Here is a 19,168-nt window from a genome sequence, read left to right on the forward strand (position 1 = left end):
TTGTTATATAGCGGAGTTGTCTAATTTGATGTGCTGCGTGTATGTTTGGCGTTAAATCTACAAATTTAGTATCTTTTGATAATCAAACTGTGTAATATACCGTATATATGTTAAAGCCGGCGAATGTTTCATTTAACGGCATAGTATGTGCCACGATTCTCACGATTATGGCTCACGATTCTTTATAAACGTATTGCATTCGTACGAACATATATACATAAGTAAATGATGCCGTATGACACTGTCACAGACATGGCATGTTTTGCTTGATTTTTTTACTTTTGACAAACACTGTACCTCGACAAGTACGCTCCTTGTTACAACCCAAATAGCCCCCGTTTATAGCCCGCCGTTTGCAAGTTGGCCACATAATGAAGGTAACGTTGTGCTATGTGGCAGATCTGCTCACAGCGGGGAATGAGTTTCAGGCCAAAACTTCTCTAAGCTGCTTTCTCTACGCTTTCTCCTTGAATTTGCATCGTTTCCAGCGAGCTTCCGCGCGTGAAGATACTGGACGAACATCCCACAAGCACAAGGTCCCCGCTAGCAACCTCACGTTTAAATGGCACTGTTTGGCAAACGCCCGATCGACAAAATACGGCTATCGACGTAGTTCTCTCGTATTTGCTTTAACTTTTGGAATTTAAGTTTCTGGCGCTACCATCGTTGCAAATTTTCGCTATGGATTCTTCGATGTCCCTATGGAACGAAAAGTTATTACCAAAAAAGTGCAGCGTTTCCTGAAACCTTCAGCTTTATAATCGGTGTTTGATGACACAAATATGCCCGTCTGCGGTTTTTCGCTGATTTGTAGTCTATTGACGAAGCGGTTAGAATATAGGCGCAAATCAACTTGAACCAAAAGGGCCTTGGCAGGCCCGTCAGTCGCTCCATGCGGCGAGCAGTGTGATAAAGCCTTTTCCTATAAGAGTAGCGCAGGGTGCAGCTAAATAATTAGTTCGCCAGCTGTACATACGACGGACTTTGCACGCGCTCGTCGTAACGGCCTGCTGTTGACAGTAGAAGTGGCTGATACCCCAAACTTGACACAGCGCGTAAGTTCGACGAAGTTAAATTTGCTATACCAAAAGGGAAAACCAAACCGTCACAAAAGTTTCAAGCCTTGCTTCGTCGCTGCTAGTTCTACTGCTATTGTTATTGTACACGTGTATCCGATTTCTGTTAGGGCACCAAGTAGTCCCTTAGAAATAGGCATTTGCCAGGGGTGTGTCGAATTTCTTGGGCTGTTTATACTTGTGAACCGATGAAGTTCCATTAGCGAACGTTAGCGAATTTATTAACTGCGACCTAGTTAAGGCAGACGGTAACATGACGCAATTCTCAGACCAAACAGACTCAATACGCGAGAACGGTGAACTAACTAGGTCACTTTATGGCAAAGACGGTGCGGACAAGAGAAGTCTCAATAGCTACGATTCGCCTAGTGATAAAAACCGAAACGAGCGTCTACAGCAGAAGCAGGCTGACGGTAAGGACGGCGTAGTAAAGCAAACTGGAATCGACACCTAAACGAAGACGTCAAAGCTGCCACACATCGTCAGCTTCGACCATCACTTCTACATGGTTTCACACCTGATTGTTGTCTGCTTGAACCAAGTCTTGTGCGACGAATCGTTGTCCTCTTGAAATGCCCGCTCTCGTTGGAAATATTGTTCCAATGGGTCAGCACGGCGAAAAGCTAGCGGTGGGAATCAAGAGTGGCCGTGAAACGACGTTCCTAAGATCTACTAGTGGAAATGTGATGATACAGAAGATGAACAAGAAGAGCACGATCGAAAAACAAGAACTGAGAAAGTGAATACGGTCAAAACCGAAAAAATTCAGACCGTGCAAACACATGAGTGTAGCAGGCCGGGGGCCATATATACGAGCTTAACAACATGAGGAAAGGGGGTCTCAGGAGGAACTCCAGTCACTGGATGCTACTTCTAATAGAGTATAACTCTCTAGTAGATCCGTAGTGAAAGTCTATAGCGCAGAACGACACAAATGCGTGCGAGAGCGGTATTATGAAGAGAAGAAGTTACAGGTCACATGGAGTAAATCAGGAGTCCGCTTCTGTTAGTCTGGGCGATTCGGAAGAATACGGGAAAGACGGCATGTTTGGAAATTCAGGGAAAAGGCATGGGCAAATGGCTATGATTCGTAGCCGTGCAGCCGGAACATGGTCAAGAGGTACCACGATGTGTAGGCAAATAGCCAGTTGAAGAGCGCTGTTACTCCGTTTGAGCGTGCCAATCTGCTCCAACCAAATAACACCTCTCTACAACGGCTAACTGAAGTTGTTGAAATCATTGCTTATGCCAAACAGCCCGTTGCTAGGTTTAACATTAAGCTTGGACATAGGCGGGTAATGGCAATGGCGGATTTTGAGCGAAGACGCCTCATGGTTCCACGGACTAGCCAATACAGACACTACAAAAATGATGAAGACAAGGCCACACTACGTCACGATACACTTCATAGTCAGCGATCGCGCTGGGCGGTCGACGGAAAAACATTTTGCAACCGATGCACGCCTGTACTATAGCAGCGTTGACTGGCTGGTTCGAAGTGAATTTACCTAAGGGTTGAAAGGGCAAAGGCAACTCTACATAGCCGAAAGATTAAAGCGAGATGAAATGAAAGCGAAGCATGGCAATGGCCACCAGCACAATGCGAACGACGCCGTTTCTCTCGTTCCTCTGTCCACCCGTGCCTAGACGCTACCCTCTGAGGTAATGGTGCGGAAGCAAAGTGCAATCTAGAATCCCAAGCTCTAACTATCAGCCTTCGTTACCCCAATCTTTGGCTTTAGTCTCCTTTTGCCCTCAGCGTCGCACTGTCCTCTCCTTCTTCCTTCATCCCCTTTTGCCACCTCCGTGTATCCATTCCAATGGCAAGCAGACAGACACTCTTCGTATCATAGGTCGTGAAGGATTCGTGCTGAACTCCCGCCGATGCCGGTGGTCTACCCATTTTCAGGCACATCACCATGACAAATCACCACCTCAGACAGCACAAATCGAGTGAAAGTTGTCAACAGCGTACAGCCGTGAACGATAGAGAGTTCCCTGCTTAATAATGTGTGCTGGACCTTCGCCGACAGTTCGGTAAGCCACACCGCGACTTGTAACAAATCCGTCGTTCCGGCTCTGTCAGGTTGAAGATCTCGCGACCTTCGGGTCAGTTTTAACGGGTCAAAATCGACCAACACAGCCGAAACTCTTAGTTCTCTAACTGCTCATGACTTGTTTATGGTAGTAGAAAGGGCGACGGCTACCATTGCTCCTCCTGCTGCGGGAGGATTCTGCAATAACAGCGATCCAAATAATCACAACTGCTGCAGTTACAAAACACAAAGCAATCCTTTCTGTACGACCGCCTCTGTTCTAAAAGTATTCGGTCACCCGACAAGCGCGACCGACTGCCTTTAGGGACTAGCGCCTGTCGAGCGACAACGCAACGTTGACGCGGTCCTATGCTCGCTAAAAAGCCTGATCTATTTCCGTCCTGGCGCCTGCTGTTTGTAACACGTCGCTGCGTGCTGTAATGATCATGACGCCCAGCGTAGCAGTGTCATCTCCGCAGCGTATTCCTCTCTCGCATCCCATTTAACCCGTTCGTCACAACACATTTTTTTCAGCACCCGAACGATGCTCCTCCACCGAAATTCAGAAAGGCGAAAGTCTTTGCCGGGGCTTTTAACGGAGCGATAATTTCCGTCACATTCGTTCAGCAGCTGACACGACGATTACCAACTCGACGCGATGCTGCTTTCGACGATGCTAATCCACGCGGTGTGCTTTATACGGCGGCGTCGCCACTCGACGAAAGTTGCAAAGTCTGCTAAAGAGGTAACCTTGTCTACGGCCCTTCCAATCTATTTCAACTACGCCGACTTTCACTGCGTTTCAGTCTCTTAAAGAAGAGGTACGTTTGCTTTTGTCCCTCTTCGTGTTGTTTTCAACATTTCCCTGTTCCACTATGTTCAGGCTCAAACAGTAAAAGCGCTACATCGAAACAGTAGTTCCAGACGCTTAGGACAGCCGTTGAATTGTCGGATATCATGGGGCTATCTACATTTTGCTGGCAGAAAGACTTAGCGTGTGCCATTACACTGCCCAGTATTCAGCCCATCCACCAAAGCATAGTGGACAACAATAATAGAATAAAAAACGATAATCGTGTGCACGCTATGTATATGCTATTTGTCCCACTTCTGCAATAATCACCTTGCCTGCTGTCAATAAAGCCTTCAGCCATTGAACGCTGGTGTAAGCAAGGATCGAAATCAAGAAAAGCACGCTTGTACGTGCACATCGTGCAAAGGAACGCGTCGGACATGACGCAATGCCACGGCGTCTTGTTGCACCCCTCGTAATGTGTCCATCTGAAACTCAGCAAGAGATCCCGGACATCCCGGGTAACGCCACTGTGAGCCCCTGTGAATTTGCACTATGAGCATAATACTCGTTATTGGAAAAATAAATTAACAAGCGTAGTACTAATGCGATAGCGCATTATGGCGCAATGATATTCGCGCAACACCATTGAAGATCGTTCAACTGGAAGACGGTCGCGTCGACAGATTTGCAAGCTGTAGTGTCCCGAGCGATGCACGACACAGTATCAGTGAAGCTTATTTGAAACGGTGAAAAACCCGATCAGACATAAATGTTGTATGACATATGATGAAGTCGATGATAGCAACATCGATGTATTTAGCGAACACTATAAATTCCGCTTTGTTATCTGTATACTTAGGATCGAGCGCATAAATGGCTCAGAAGCAATCTGGATATACTTTGACAAAATACTCACGCGCCACGCAGTCGCTATAGACCGAACATATACTGCAATCGTAGATCGCGATCCAGGTATATATACCATATATCTGTTTACAAAACGGGAATCATTCATCAACGGCTTTTACCTGTGCCAGGTTCAGCCTTCCTAATTAAAATTCACTGTTAGCTAAGAGGCGTTTGATGGCGTGTCGAGCACCACAGCTCCGAGAAAGGTAAGGCCGCAGGTTTTTAACTGAGACTAGCTATCAAGACATCATATCACGTACACGGCGATCGAGCTCGCCATAGAATAATGGATTTTGGGCGAACTCTTGTTGCAGAAATAGAAATAGTTGCCCCGAATTACGTGGCGGCAATATAAACGATTTGGATGAAAATCGAAAGGAAATCAGGGATTATACGACCGCTAAACGTCTGCCGTAAAAAGACTCAAGGAATCGTTTCAAGATAGGCCACTTCTATTGCTGTCTCAATAGGATCGATGAGTTCATTATCGGAAAAATGTATATTCTATTCCAAATAAATAGCTCTGATACCGATTGGTCATTGACAAGATATATATGTAGCAGAACCATGCTACAACTGTGTACAGAGACATGTACAGACAACAAAGCCCTTCGCTACTACTAACTCGTAGGCACATTTTGTTCAACAACATTAAAGTCTCGTTGTATTTCTGGAAAGGACTTGTTTAGTAAAATATTTTACCCATAATATAAAATCGGCGTCAGAAATATTCGCATCTAACCGGCTCCTTATATAGAAAAAGGATTGATATTCTATAAATAGCATAAAAATAAAGCTGTTATCCCCATTGTTCATATGCGTGTATGCTTCTTCAGAACAGCTTAATCTAATGAAAGGAAACACATTTCATCGATTTAGATGAACATTCAATGTAGGTTCAGACGAAACATCGTTTTTTTTTTTCGGTAAATTTCGACCCGTGCTTTTTACTAATTAGGACGTGACCTCTAACTAGCCTCTCTAGACTAAGGTTGCCAATCAACATAGTAAACGAATTCTAGAATTTGCGTTAATGAAGGCATCCTCTGGTTATCCTTAGAGCTTCAAGGTTGCATTCTTTACTTGCGTGTTGTGGGCCCCCGGCGACGTATGCTGTTTGCGTTGGCTTAGGCCCTTTCTCATCATACTTATGTGCATCGTACTCATCGCACGCAATCTGCCGCTCCCACATATGGATGCGGCAGATCATACGACGCGAATTCGATAAAACAAGACAATAGCTAGTTGGTGCATGAGTGGTTCGTCTTCTAGTCTGTCCCGTTGCGCGCCCCTTACGGAAAGGGTTGGGGGGTAAACTCTACGCAGACAGACAGGCAAGCTGATCGATATGGCACTCACGTCGTAACAATCATTCGCCCTTTCAGATTATGCATTCTGCCAGACGACTCGTTTTTTTATGCTGGACCCAGTGAATAAAGATAAGCTACCGTCGTAGGAGCTGAACACTTGCCCTGTACAAAGCCGTCCCAACAAAGCGGAATCTCTCTTTTTCTCGGATTGATGTTGCTGTCAATGCTGCGCGAAAATCGGCCGTTCACGCCAGCGTTGGATTGGGCGGCAGCTAGCTAAGGGCGTGAGTGGGGCGGGGGACAACAAGGGTATTGCAGACTCGGCCGGTCACAGTAAAAAACAGTGTTTAGGCCGAGCGAAGTTAAAGAAAACTGTGGTGAACCATCCGTGCTTTCTGACGACCACAAGCATAAGGCACCGCGACGCTAGCAGACAGCTGCGGAATGAAACGGCGGATGACGCCAAACGGAAGTCAGATGAACTTTTCGACTTATAACTAGTCCAAGCATACTATATTCGGATTGTATGCATCTTAAAAACACCAGCCAGCCAAGCAGCTAGTTTACTTTTAAATTCGGCCATCCTCCGTCGCAGGATGCACGCATTACACGTTCCGTCCGCTCTACTTGTCCTGCGGCGCGTGCAATACATTATGCAAGTGCCCCCCTTTGTAATGAACCTGTCATGGGACGGGTTGCTGAGCTTGTTAAAAAGGCTAAGTGGGCAAGCTGTAGCAATGAGACTTGTAAGCGTTTGGACCGACAGCAGATGCAATCGGCCTGGCTGCTGTTTGTATATGTAGAGGGAATCCGGTGACACAGAAAAACAAGATCGTTAGGGAAGAAGAAGGTACTTGGCGGTTCCGACAGCACCAGCAGACCAGAGATGGATAAAAAAGTAGCGGCGGTGAAGGGAATCGATCGCAATTCTTTTGTTCAGAAGAAATAGCTAAAAGTTCTTAGCTGTTCTGAGCAAGTCTGCTAAAAGTTGGTAGCTTTCGTTATGGATCAGTCACAGCTGGCAGAGGAAACTGATTGCCTTATTTGGTAGAAAGGCCAGTAGAACCCTCATACTGGCCTTGTCGCACACAGAAGTAGCCACGGATGCTTGTTATGGTAAGACGCTGGTAGACGGTATCCCTTGACAGATAACTTGGTAACTAGAACAGGCCTGCCTAGTTGGCTCGCTTGCAATTAACATGGTTGATCATCTACCTCGCACCGGCCTTCTAGGCCCTCTAGCTGGCTCTTAACAAGGCCAATAAGCCTGATCATACCAATGTAGCCAGTCGGCGAGGCGTTAAGCACTGGCTGTCTCGACATAGCATTTTACTACGCGGCCTGTGCCTACTGCCTGTACACATAAGGTGAGCAAGGATAGGTTTACCGTCGAAAAAACTGAAGTATACAATTAGGAAAATGTTAAGTTTACAGTTATGAAAAAGTTGGCCTATCGTTGAAGCAACATCCGTTACTTGTGAAAACCTATCTATCCTATCTTTACACTTATATATCGTTTCTCACTGTGATCTACGACTGCTCCAAATATATATATATATATAAGACATCATTCGGCCTAGCGAGCAATCTTACACAGAGTAGAGCTATTCAGAGCTGTGGAACGGAGGACAGATGATCCCATCGTATTATGGGAAACGGCAACGCAACGCTAGTCATCTGGTCGTGGTGCAAGACGTCCATCTGCAATGTGGCCTTTCAAGATGCTTGTAATATGGCTTTCGGTGGGAGCCGCGTGTCGACAGACGGCTGTGCCAACCACAAGGGAAATGGTGCCAGAATTCAGTCTTCTTTAAGCGCGTGTACAGGCGTGAAATGCAGCAGTGAGTCGGTAGCGGCGGTTTGGCAGCCTTTAAGGCAACGAGAAGTAGGCGCGTGAGAGGGCGGGTCCAAATAGCGGTAACACTGTAAAGTAACTCGTAAAAAAAAGTGCGACCCAAGGCACTACTATAGGATCGCGTTGTGGTGAAAATGCTGTTCGCAGGCTTCGCGGCTCAGAGGTCACAGGGATGTCTTCTCGTTTCTCTTTATTCCCATATTCGGGCCCATTTGGAGCGACTGTCGGCAGCAGTTATGGTCTTGCCCTGTGGACTGGCGAGCAAGCCGGCCGGGCACCCATCAGACATCACCAACAACAACGTCACATTGCTAAAAGATCAAACCAGCAGCACAGTCGTCATGCACAGAAGAAAGAAAGCGGACCTATAAATGGAGGCGAAAAGACGCACAAAGAGAAGAGCATCCCAGACGAGACCATAAAACTTGGTCGCTATGAACCACCGCTTCGTGAATGAATGAATTTGTATATGTCCCACGATAGCAGGCGGTCGCCAGCCGCGGCCTAGTGTCCGTCCACCATGCTACCGCTGCCCCCGAAACGTTAAAGATCGACCGTTTCGTCTTATGGCGAAATCTTACTGTAGCCTCGGCCGGGTAGCTATGGCTTCAGGATAGCCGTATGCTTGTCCTCGTGCCCCTGACTGGCGCTTTTTTCAAGCTCCCATCTCCCTCCCGGTGTGCCCCGCTGCTTCTTTATAGTGCACTGACTTTCACCCCCTAGTGAACGATCTGTCGCTGTAACGACGCTCTGCTGCCTGTCATAATGTCCTTACGTCTACTCCGGCAGGCGTCAGTGTAAGGAACCGGTAGTTTTTGTTCATTGGTTTGTGGTTTCGATGTGCCTCAAAGAATAATAAATTCATTTTGCGTCCTCCCTTGCTTATATGTTTGCTCATACATGACACACTTATATTAATTGGTTTACTGGCTAGTATAGGTAGGCTGATGGACAGTATAGGATTTAAGTTTGAACTGCTACCCTTTGGAAAACATTGTTATCTAATGATCGGCTCTCTTATGGGGAAGGAATCGTTTTCTGGTGCGCATAAGTCACATGGCCCTTAGAGGTTGAAATGGTATCTTTGGCGTAGCTTTCTTGTCGAAGTCTTCGCGCACTATCTTAGGACGGTGTAACGTCCGCGCAATATTCGACGTCGCTCGCTTCATATCACAAGAAAATTGTGATACGTAAATGTCGATGCTCATGTTTGTCCGAATGAACGTATTTACGTATGTGCGTCCAGGCGCGTGTTTTCTTCTATTTCTTGTAAGTGGGAAACTGATAGAGGATTGTAGTGGATAACTCATTTTGGGGATATGAGACGAAGCTCGATCACTTTAAATAGTATATCGAAGTTTCGTTGGGCCAGGCCAGGCTGGTTGGGCTTGGCCAAATAGCTAACGAAGCTGCTGATCTGAAGACGTTCTTTCAAGCGGAACTTTTCCAAAAAAGTCGTCGCAGTTTCTTTCCATCTTACCCCAATCAACCGACCACAGTAACCAGCAATCTCGGCAACCTTCCTGACAGCGACACGTCAGGCAGCACTGCCACGGCCGTTAACGTAACAATGAGTTCAGTTTGTTCGTTTCTTGGTTGCGCTTGCTCACTGCGGGAACGACATCCTAATGGAGTGGGCCTATGCTGGCGGTCGCAGTAAAGCAGCTCACATAGAAAAATCGCCTTGCTCACCCGTTCGAGAGCCACTTTGATGTCCGCGCGGAAAAGAGGAGGTTAGTAGTAGATTGAGGGAATGTCAGGGGGTATTAGGGAATGCGTTAGTCGGGAGCCGGAGGGTTCTTTGCACTGATTTGCTCTCTTTTCTCCTCTCCTTATATCTCTCTCCCGTTTTTCTCTCCGGAGCTGCTTGGCACCGATACGATGTCTAAGATTCAAGTCGACGACGACGAAGCTGATAATAGTGGCGGCGGCAGCAGCAGTCAACGACAGCAGTCGCAGCGACAGCGACAACGCTACATCGGCCCTTTAAATTGTAGGTTGTTCAATAATATTTTCTCCCATGTTGTACGTATTACGCCTCGCACAACGACAAACCGGGCGGGAAAGTTTGAGTGATGATATACTAGGTCCTTTGACAGCAAGAGCGGCACTGGCAGCAGCAACAACAAAAGAAATCAGCCCATTGCCGTGGCCCGCTAATATAAATTCTTACAAATTTGCCAACATATCGTCATTGTACGAGGAGTGTAGTGCGTAGTCAGAACATGTGAGCATTTTAGCTAGTTTGACGCCAATCGGCACTGGTACTTCTCGATGTGCATAGAAAGCACACACAGTAATACAGGGAATAAGGACAGACCGTTGACAGCCAACTGCCCGCACTGATATGACGCAATCTATACGATATAAGATATAATAATATTCTGATGGATTCGCGCACAGATTAACACGTAAACAGAATTATACAATCACCCTTTCTAGGCGTTGCTACTTATCGGCTAGTGCGCCATTCACACTCGGGAAAGATGAAAGTTGGTTAGAACAGAGAATAGGCTGGATTCAGATTCGAAACCTGGAGCTCCAAGCGAAACATCGTTTGGAGATCTACGGTGCTTCAAACTTCAGTTTTGAAGCCGATGCAGTGGCCTGCTGGGAAAAGGACATAGCATAGATCCACAGGACCAAACGCCAAAAAAAAAAAGGAAAAAAGAAAGATATGGAGAAGTCTAGAATGACCGGGCAGGACTAAAAAGGAAACTCAAAAAGGAGCTCCCATCTAGTAGTTCCGCTATTTTTTCAGCGTTGTACTTCCTATGAGTTACCGTTTGGCTACAGCCTTCGTGTAACAGCGATTTTGGCCTTGCGGCTTCATTTCGTCTAACGCTTCCACCTCCCTTGGTAAACTTTTTTTACACAACCTCAAATAGCTGGAATTGTCCCTCTTACGCAATAAGCAACCACAGCCAGCAGCACATTTATTAAAAGGTAAACCAACCTAAACGAGTACATATATCTCTGGGGAGGGAATTCTTGATCTCATAGACCCATCTACAGAACTTTGTGCAGGCGTTGGGCGGGATAGTGAAGGTAGTAACGTTCCCAAAGAAGGAAAGACTATTATGAGGGCAAAGTAAAGGGTGGGTGGAACGGACGAGGAATCAGCAAATCTTTGGGGTGTAGTGGGCCTCGGCGTGTGCTCTTAGATACGATGGACACACGTGAACGACTTAGTGGTTATTGGGCTTACGTAAGAAAAGAGGGGATTCGAAGGTTAGGAAACTGAAGACGTCGGAGGCAAAAAATGAACGTTTTAGCTTGCTTGGGCTGCTTCGTTTGTTCAACTACTTCACAAAGAAGTGCCTGGATCCAGCTTCTCTCTTGCTTCGTCCTCAGCTCGTGCGTTCGGCTAGGGAGTTCTTCTTGTAGAATTGACGTGAATCTCCGCCCAGAGCTCACTTTTCCAGTTGGGCTGATTTCTGTATGAGTTTCTTTTTTCTTTCCTTCGTTAGGTCAGCTTAGATAAGGTGGAATGAAGCGACAAACGACAGCCGTACGAAAAACGGTGGGCAGCTGGCGTGGTGGATTACGTCGACAACCGAAAATAGGACAGGTAGCCCGACTCACAATCAACGGTTTAGATGCTGTATAGAATAGAATATATTTAATTACTTTCGTATAAGGCGGAATACGACGGGCGACGTATGTATGCATGTGGTCTTCCCGAATATGTTTATACCTGAAAAATGGTCCTACCAGAATGATATATATACTTTTATAATATTAGGTTAAGTAAAAAGCTCCTCTTGGAAGCGACAGATGGCGGTAGCGTCGGACCTGTTGATCGTTTTTAGCTAAAATTTGGTATGACTATTTTTTGACTGTTGGGACTGTGCCGTGTTGTTTTTATTAAGCTATTACTGTTTGAAATGGTGATTTGACGCGATCGAACATTAAGCTCAAAACGATGCATATCCGACATTCGGAAGATAGTAATGAAGAACATATATATGTTGTCTTCAGCATTTTCGTACCAGAAAAAGTGCTGCCAAGACAAAAAGAAACGTTTGCGAATTCGGGGGCGTGCAACAAGTGTTAGTATTTGCCAATTTTTGCCTTAATTACTGCTGAACCAGAGATCTCAACTTCGACGAAAAATCACCAAACGGTTACAAAAAGCAGACGACGACAAGTTGCATATATCCTTTACGCAAAACGCGACGCAGTCCATCCGAGAGAGTTCCCTGCACAACTACGAGTGACCTAAATGACTACTGTCAATTGTTCGCATTCACTAGGAAAGATCGAAAAGGAAACACTTAGTGAAAATGACAGAAAACCACATAGTAATATGCCTTTCGTTGCTTTCGTTGACAGAAAAAAAGGTCATTTCCATACAAAATCATCACTCGGCGATCTTTTGCAACATCCCTGCGCAAACCAGAGTGTTAGATCTTCCGAGTTCGACGCTGCGAAGAAAGATTCACAGCTAAAAACCGCATCTTTGCACATTGTGGAATGAAAAAGGAGTACTGCACTATGAGCTATTCAAACTTCAGAAAAGAATTACAGTATACCATTACTCAATTCAGCTTGTATCCGTTTGAGCTGTGAAACTGACGGAAAAGGCATTGAACTGGCAAAGGGCGAACGCTAACGGGCCTTCAATGGGAAACTCTGTTCGCCCGCCGTACAGTCCAGGAATCGGTCGATCTGATTGTCACTTGTTTTGGTCAGCGCAGCATAACCAGGAGGGCAAATACTCCAGAGCAGAAGTTGTCGTCCTCAAATGAGTCGACGAATGGATCGCCTCCAAAGACGAAATTTTTTTTATTTTGTGAAGCGTACCAGATACTAAAAGAATGGGAGAAGATCGTAGCAAACGGAGCACACCACTTTGGCTAAGATGTGTTCACTTATTTGAAAGTTACAATAAATTAAAGTGGTTAAAAAACAACGGGAACTTCATATTCAATTTATTATAACGCATAGCTATTTAACTAAATGTGCTGTTTTTAATCAGCCAGAGAAAGAGAGGCTTGGTTTTACTTTTCTACATTGTACATTACTTTCTACATTGAACGATAGAATCGAATAAGGCACATATTAAGTAGAACAGCTAGACAGTGCCTACTTACACTTTTGTCCGCAATATTGGCCGCCTTCGCGCGTTTCTTGAAGACTGGGAGAACGTCTGTTTTTTTTTCATTTGGGTAGAGCGCCTAGAAAAGACAAAATGAAAACAGGGTGTCTCGAAACAAAATCATCCCTGCTTATTTTTTCAGAGGATAACTGCTTGTTTCCTGAACGACGAATGGTCCGTTCCTACGCGGCCTCCGGGTTTCGAATCCGCGAGCCGCAGCGATAGACGCACAAATAAATATCGCTTGCGCCGTTTCACGTGTAAAATGCCCTCTTATTATTCCAGATGCCCTCTGCATTACTGTTCCAGTTCCCTTAGAACAATTTATATCGAAAAGGTATTTTGGTGGAAAAACTCGGTAAGAGTTTCCAGAATCTTTCGCATGGTGCGACTGAGTATGTCCAGTCATAACGCTACAGCTTATGAGTCGCTGTCCTGGCAGAGGCACAATTGCGAATAGTATGTTTGGTCTCAGTTCCGAGCTGGCCGGCTACCCGGCTTGCCAACATGAAGACCAATCATACGCCGTTGCGAAAAAAGACGCGAGCAAAGAGTAAAACGCCAAATTAAAGCACAACCATGCTATGTGCTGCCTATGTGGCACAGCAGGAGAATGCTTTTGCCCATCAGGCGTAACAGAAGATGCCCCCTTCCTATGTGGCATAACAAGGAATGCCCCTGCCTATATGGCATCGTATGATCAAGCGGGTGCTATCATTGGCGTTTGCAATCAGCCATAGCCGCCCTCTGCTAACGCCTGCTGTCCGTCCCATTCTGTCTGTGCGGTATTCCGCAGGTTTTACCCCATCCCCTTCCTCTCTGCCCTGCTTGCAGTGCGGAACAGACACAAGAGAATGGGAAAAGCAGGCCATCACACATATGATCAGCAAGTATATATAGTAGTAACGCAGGCAAAATTGAATCTAGGTGGGGCTAAGTTGAACAGCATAGGGATCTCTGAGACAAGGGGCATCCAAGCAATGTGGTGATATTTTCCCTTTCGTTATCCAGTCTGCCGAAGAGGTCGAAGAAGCAGTGCCCTCCGACTGCTTCACAGTTTGCACATCATCAATACTGTTAGCAACGCACCGCCCAGCGAACGTCCACCCGTGGCTATAACATTTTCACTTTTCTCACGTTCTTTTTTCTTCAACATTTCGAACGACAATAGAGGGTAAACAGTTGCCCCTGCCATAACCTGCCTTTTTTTGCTGCTATTCTACACTGTTTCATGCCTCCTCGGTCTAGCGGCTAGTAGTTGCTACTCGCCCCAGGTTCCTTACAAAGCCCTTTTAATCAATAGGTTTTTCCAATCGCGTTTTATTCTTTCTTTGACCCATGCGCCCGGTTGACTTTCCCCGTCCGTTTTTCTATCCTGGCTTATTTGCGTCTTATTGTTATGAAGTTTTTTAAAGAAGGGCAAGTCGTGTGCATGTCTTTGTATACGCCTGTATGAACTATTGAAAGGTCAGGTTGATGGCGCATTTGCCGTGCCGCTTCACTTCACTTACCTAAACGTAAGGGCTGTGCGTTTTGATTCTCTTGGCAGCGAAAGGCGTTTTTGAAAGGCGTTACTATTACTGTCGACTTCTTATCGGCGCCGCAATGATATACCACTCGTCTTAACAAAATAAAATACGGAATGAGAGAGAAACAGAGCCTAAAATATGTTTTTCCTAGGCTTACTTTTTACACTTTTCTTTTTTCCCTCTATCTTTCTTCGCTCGTTGCTGGTAGTTAAATCGGCACGAAAACGCTGTACGTTTGCTTACTTTCGAGTTTCTTTGTTCGCGACCCTCAACAATCAAAGACCACGCATTGTTCGGTGTTGAACGTACGTGCAGGTGATCTACTCGTGAAGCATCAAAGAGCTCGGTTCATTAGCGCATTCTGCGATAACACTGTCGCATAATCGTGCCGTATTTAGTGTTAAGGTTATAAAGAATTCTCGTATTCTGATATTGCAGTTTGAGTTCTGCCTTATACAGTATCACATAATGTTTTTAATAAATGTTGATTGAGGCAGACCTTGTCCATAGAGAAAGTAAATCTCCGAAGGCCTTATCGAATGCTCGTATACGAAATCCCTTTACACATGTAGTGAATTCGCCAAGCTATTACCGAATACTGCTCAGCAGTTATGAATATACTTTACTCAAGAACAATAGGAAAAAGTCTCCCTCAAGACAACTACGGTTCAACGTTTCTGGAGCACTTTTTTTTTTTTCGAAATTATCTTTCTAGCTCTTACATAGTCCTACTAGCTTTAGGCATTCTGCCTATTATATTTAATCCGAAAGATGCTTAAACGTTTTTTTAAAAATCTCAAGCCCTGCTTGTGCACGATCGCACCGAGAGTCCCTAAGCTCGAGAGAGCAAATGTGAGATACCTGAAAGTTCACGTAATTTCTTTCAGTACCTCCAAAAAGGTTGAATCTAGCCAGACAGCTAATATTACCTTCAAACAATATGCGGCGTGGAAAGAAAGCGCCGAGACCTGTCACAATGAACCGCTTATACCTTAACTTCTTTAGGCAGCTTCAGAAGAGTAGTAAACTACATAGCCAACTCTCTATGGGTTTCAATCGGTGGTCTCCTTGGGTTCTAAATTCCTTTTGGAGCTGTTCTCATACAGCAACGACTGCACGCCTGCCCAGTAGACCTTTGTAAGATCGTCCCATTGAATGACATGGCTGACAGAGCGACGTACCATCGGTTTATCGACCGGCCAATAATCAAAATGAATTTTAAGTTATGCCTATTCGAGAAACTTCGATTGTGTTTTGCTTCGTTCATACCGTGAGCAGCACAAAAAATAGGAGCTATGTAAGCGGATAATTTCGAACGGTTACCTGTGTCAGTCTTTTTCATGGCCATAAGATATTTAAGGTCGTTTTCTTTTTGTTTAGATTTATCAATGTGATGGACTTGACATTATATATGTAGAATTGAATCAAAACCATCTGCAAAAATGAGTAAGACATGTTTGAAGCTCTTAATATTGATTCGTTGCTAGCAGACCTTGTTCTGCTAGTTACCCGTTCTTTTCTTCTTTAACATTACAAAAATGTCTACTATAGATTGACAGCGACGCATGTACCGTCTAGCCATTTTCTGTTCCGTTAGTTCAGCTCAGATTCGTTTACTTATGCCGAGCAGCTCTCCTTGCATATGTGCGTATGCTATTATCGGGCATGACACGCCCTATTCTTACAAATCGCTGTTTACCTTCTTGCTTATGGTAAACGACAGCCTCTCTCGTAACGCGCGTTCTCCTTGTCTTCGCTGTCAGCTTCCTCACTATATCTTATGCACCTATTTCTAACTTAACTCATACCTGAGTGCATTAAGGATTGCGGCTTCACCAAACTCATGTGCATTATAGCCTACCAGGGACGGTGAGTTGTATTCTGATTAATGTTATAGCTGGGTAATACTTGTACCGTTAACATTATGGCTTTTAGTAACATGCTAATTGCCATTTCAAACACTAACTGGCTCCATTCTTCCAACTCAAACGGTTGTTCCTACCGCCCTTCTTTTTAAACACCGATTTGCTAAAACGAACCGAGGTATAGGCTCTCACTAAATATACAATCAATGAATGCATCACTACCGGTCGCCACATAAAAAGGACGGCTGAATGTTACGTCAATGATGGATGACCTGTGTCATGCCTAGTATGTACACGGGCCTAACCTTCAAATTCAGTGATGTTCTGAATACTGTGTCGTAGTAAAAGTATCAAATCTGTGCGTGCATTCTAAAAAATATAAAAAAATTAGAAATATGTGAAGAAAAATTAGAATTTCAAAGCGAGCTAAGTGACTTAACAGAGGATCTAGACCATGTATTAGTGCGAAAATCGCAGAAATATCATGTTAAAACATAGGTTTTAGAAATTAACGTGTATGTTTGTGTGTTACTCTTTTAACAAATACATGTCAGCGAAAGAGAAATTTCTTTTTTTGCAGATGGTCGTTTACTATAATTTGGTACATAACGTCCGAAGTCGTACACCTTGAAAGAAGATTTATTTCCGGATAGATCGCTCACAGTTGATCAACAAAACCATCCGTACTCTGTTACCCGTACTACGCGTCCGCTCGTCGCCTCTTATATATATATACACACCTATTCCAACGCATCTTCCTATGGCACGCTCTTGTCTCAATCTCATGTTGAAAGAAACCTTCAAATAGCTCAATACAATTTCTGCTAGATTCCACGCCCACTCGCGGATTCTAGGTCGACCGCGTCTACGAACAGATAACCTACACCCTCGAGTCTATAGTACCTCTTATAGAAAAAAAGAAAATGCATTGTATTTTCTTTATCCATATGTATGCACACGAAATTTTCTCGGTCGAGCCCTCTACCTTCGTCCTTCAGCCCTTCTTCCTCTCATTTCTCAAGAGCGACCATCGTACCAGCACCACAGACCAACCCCACAGCGGCGCCCAATGTTGAACACGTTCTCCGCGTGCGACGTGCTCTTGCGTACGTTACATGGTATGGTGAAGCATAGCGTGCTTGCTCTCCTTTGCTAGCGTAGTAGGAAAGATGACAGTTTGCTGTCTTCTCGACCATTGCAGCCTGATGTAGACGAACGTGGCGTTGCCTGACAGGGCTTGCGGGTTTCTAGGAAAACATCGACGATGTTAGTCTCTACGGGCTATTCTCACGCGACGACGCGCGCCAAAAGGTACCGCGTGTGGGGGGAGTCAGTGCAACCAAGGAAAGACGGTCGTGTAATTTTATGCTACGCTCCACTTGCAGTTCGTGCCAAAGCACCAGCAGGTCCTTGCAGCTGTAGAGGCAGCAGCTAGGCCGTGCGACACCGGCACATCTTCAGGCTGTCGATGCTGTGGCGCCTACAGAGATTTCTCCAATCTGATGTGTCGAAGAATAGCAAAAAAGAGCAAGCTCAGGAATGGCTGTGATCGTGATTCTGGATATAATGTATTCTATAAAGTTGTATAAAGGAATATGTATATATATATATACGTAAGTCGCAGGAAGATGCAATATAAGCAACCCCCGATGAAATACAACTTTTCTTTTCTACACGTTTTGCTGGACTAGTTTGTCGTGCTAGAAAACTGGATATCTAGGTGCATCAGTTATATATGAAAATACGATCACAAAATGCAGCAAGGGGTATCAGAAAGCCTAGCCAACATATTAGCGGGAGGACAAACGAACTGTTGGAAACGGGCTGGCACTACTAATAGTGTCTATTAAGTGTTTGCCGCTTACCAATAGCTCGGTTACTCGCTCAGCGCGGTTTTATCAATAAAGCTAAACGTAGTGGAGTTCCGCAAAGCTTCTCGAATCGGAAAACTCCTATAACACCAAAGAGCCCCACGTATGCCTTCATTGTTGGACATGACAACTTTTGCATCAAAAGTAATTAGGGGACCAAATTTAGTTATTTTTTGCCCCTTATTTTGTTACGTAAACCTGAATTGCCCGTCTATATTGCTGAGGCCATATTGAGTCCTCAAGTTGCGTTCTTGTGTTCGGTAATACTAATCTTCCTACGTAGTATCGAACTCAGCGTTAAATCGAACTTCCTCTCGTTATTCCAACGTGTGCCCGCTAACCTGGAAGCGATGGATTTCGACCAATATATACGTATGTATATATGTGTAAGTCATAAATTATACACAAACTGAAACTGAATTGCTCACAACCCGTTCAATTCTTCGTTTCTTCGGCGCCGCGTGTTCGCAACTTTACAATCTGTTTCCGCGCCACCTGTATAGCAGCCTCACGTACCAGTCATTGCACGTAGCTGAATAATGTAGCCCGGACTCAATGCGTCCTATATCCTACCCAGTAGGCGACTAATGCTTCGTAGCAGCTGACTCGCTACCTATAATCTACATTTCTAACATAAATATCTTGTTGCTGGTACTGCTATATAGGTATGTTACAGGTGGAAAATACGCGGAACCAGCAGGTAACTGAGCTTCTTATTGCTGGTTGTTACTTATGCATTCTAATGATGCTCACATATTACGAAATAATTATATGTGTTGGTGTAAAGTCGCCGGTTTATGCTGGAAAAAGGAGACCGCAC

The 19,168-nt window shown here is 44.9% G+C and overlaps 1 long non-coding RNA gene across 2 annotated transcripts in view; it reads left to right on the forward strand.

Moving 5' to 3' along the window:
* Nucleotides 1-18,738, forward strand: part of LOC111261864 (uncharacterized) — a 47,345-nt gene extending 28,607 nt beyond the window's left edge. For both annotated transcript variants that reach the window (XR_015311698.1, XR_015311697.1), the window contains exon 4: nt 17,058-18,738. This is a non-coding gene — a long non-coding RNA (uncharacterized LOC111261864). The remainder of the gene's footprint in view (nt 1-17,057) is intronic.
* Nucleotides 18,739-19,168: the final 430 nt, after the last annotated feature.

Source organism: Varroa jacobsoni, unplaced genomic scaffold (genome assembly GCF_002532875.2).
Source record: "Varroa jacobsoni isolate VJ856 unplaced genomic scaffold, vjacob_1.0 scaffold_602, whole genome shotgun sequence".
In the NCBI taxonomy this organism is placed as follows: domain Eukaryota; kingdom Metazoa; phylum Arthropoda; class Arachnida; order Mesostigmata; family Varroidae; genus Varroa; species Varroa jacobsoni.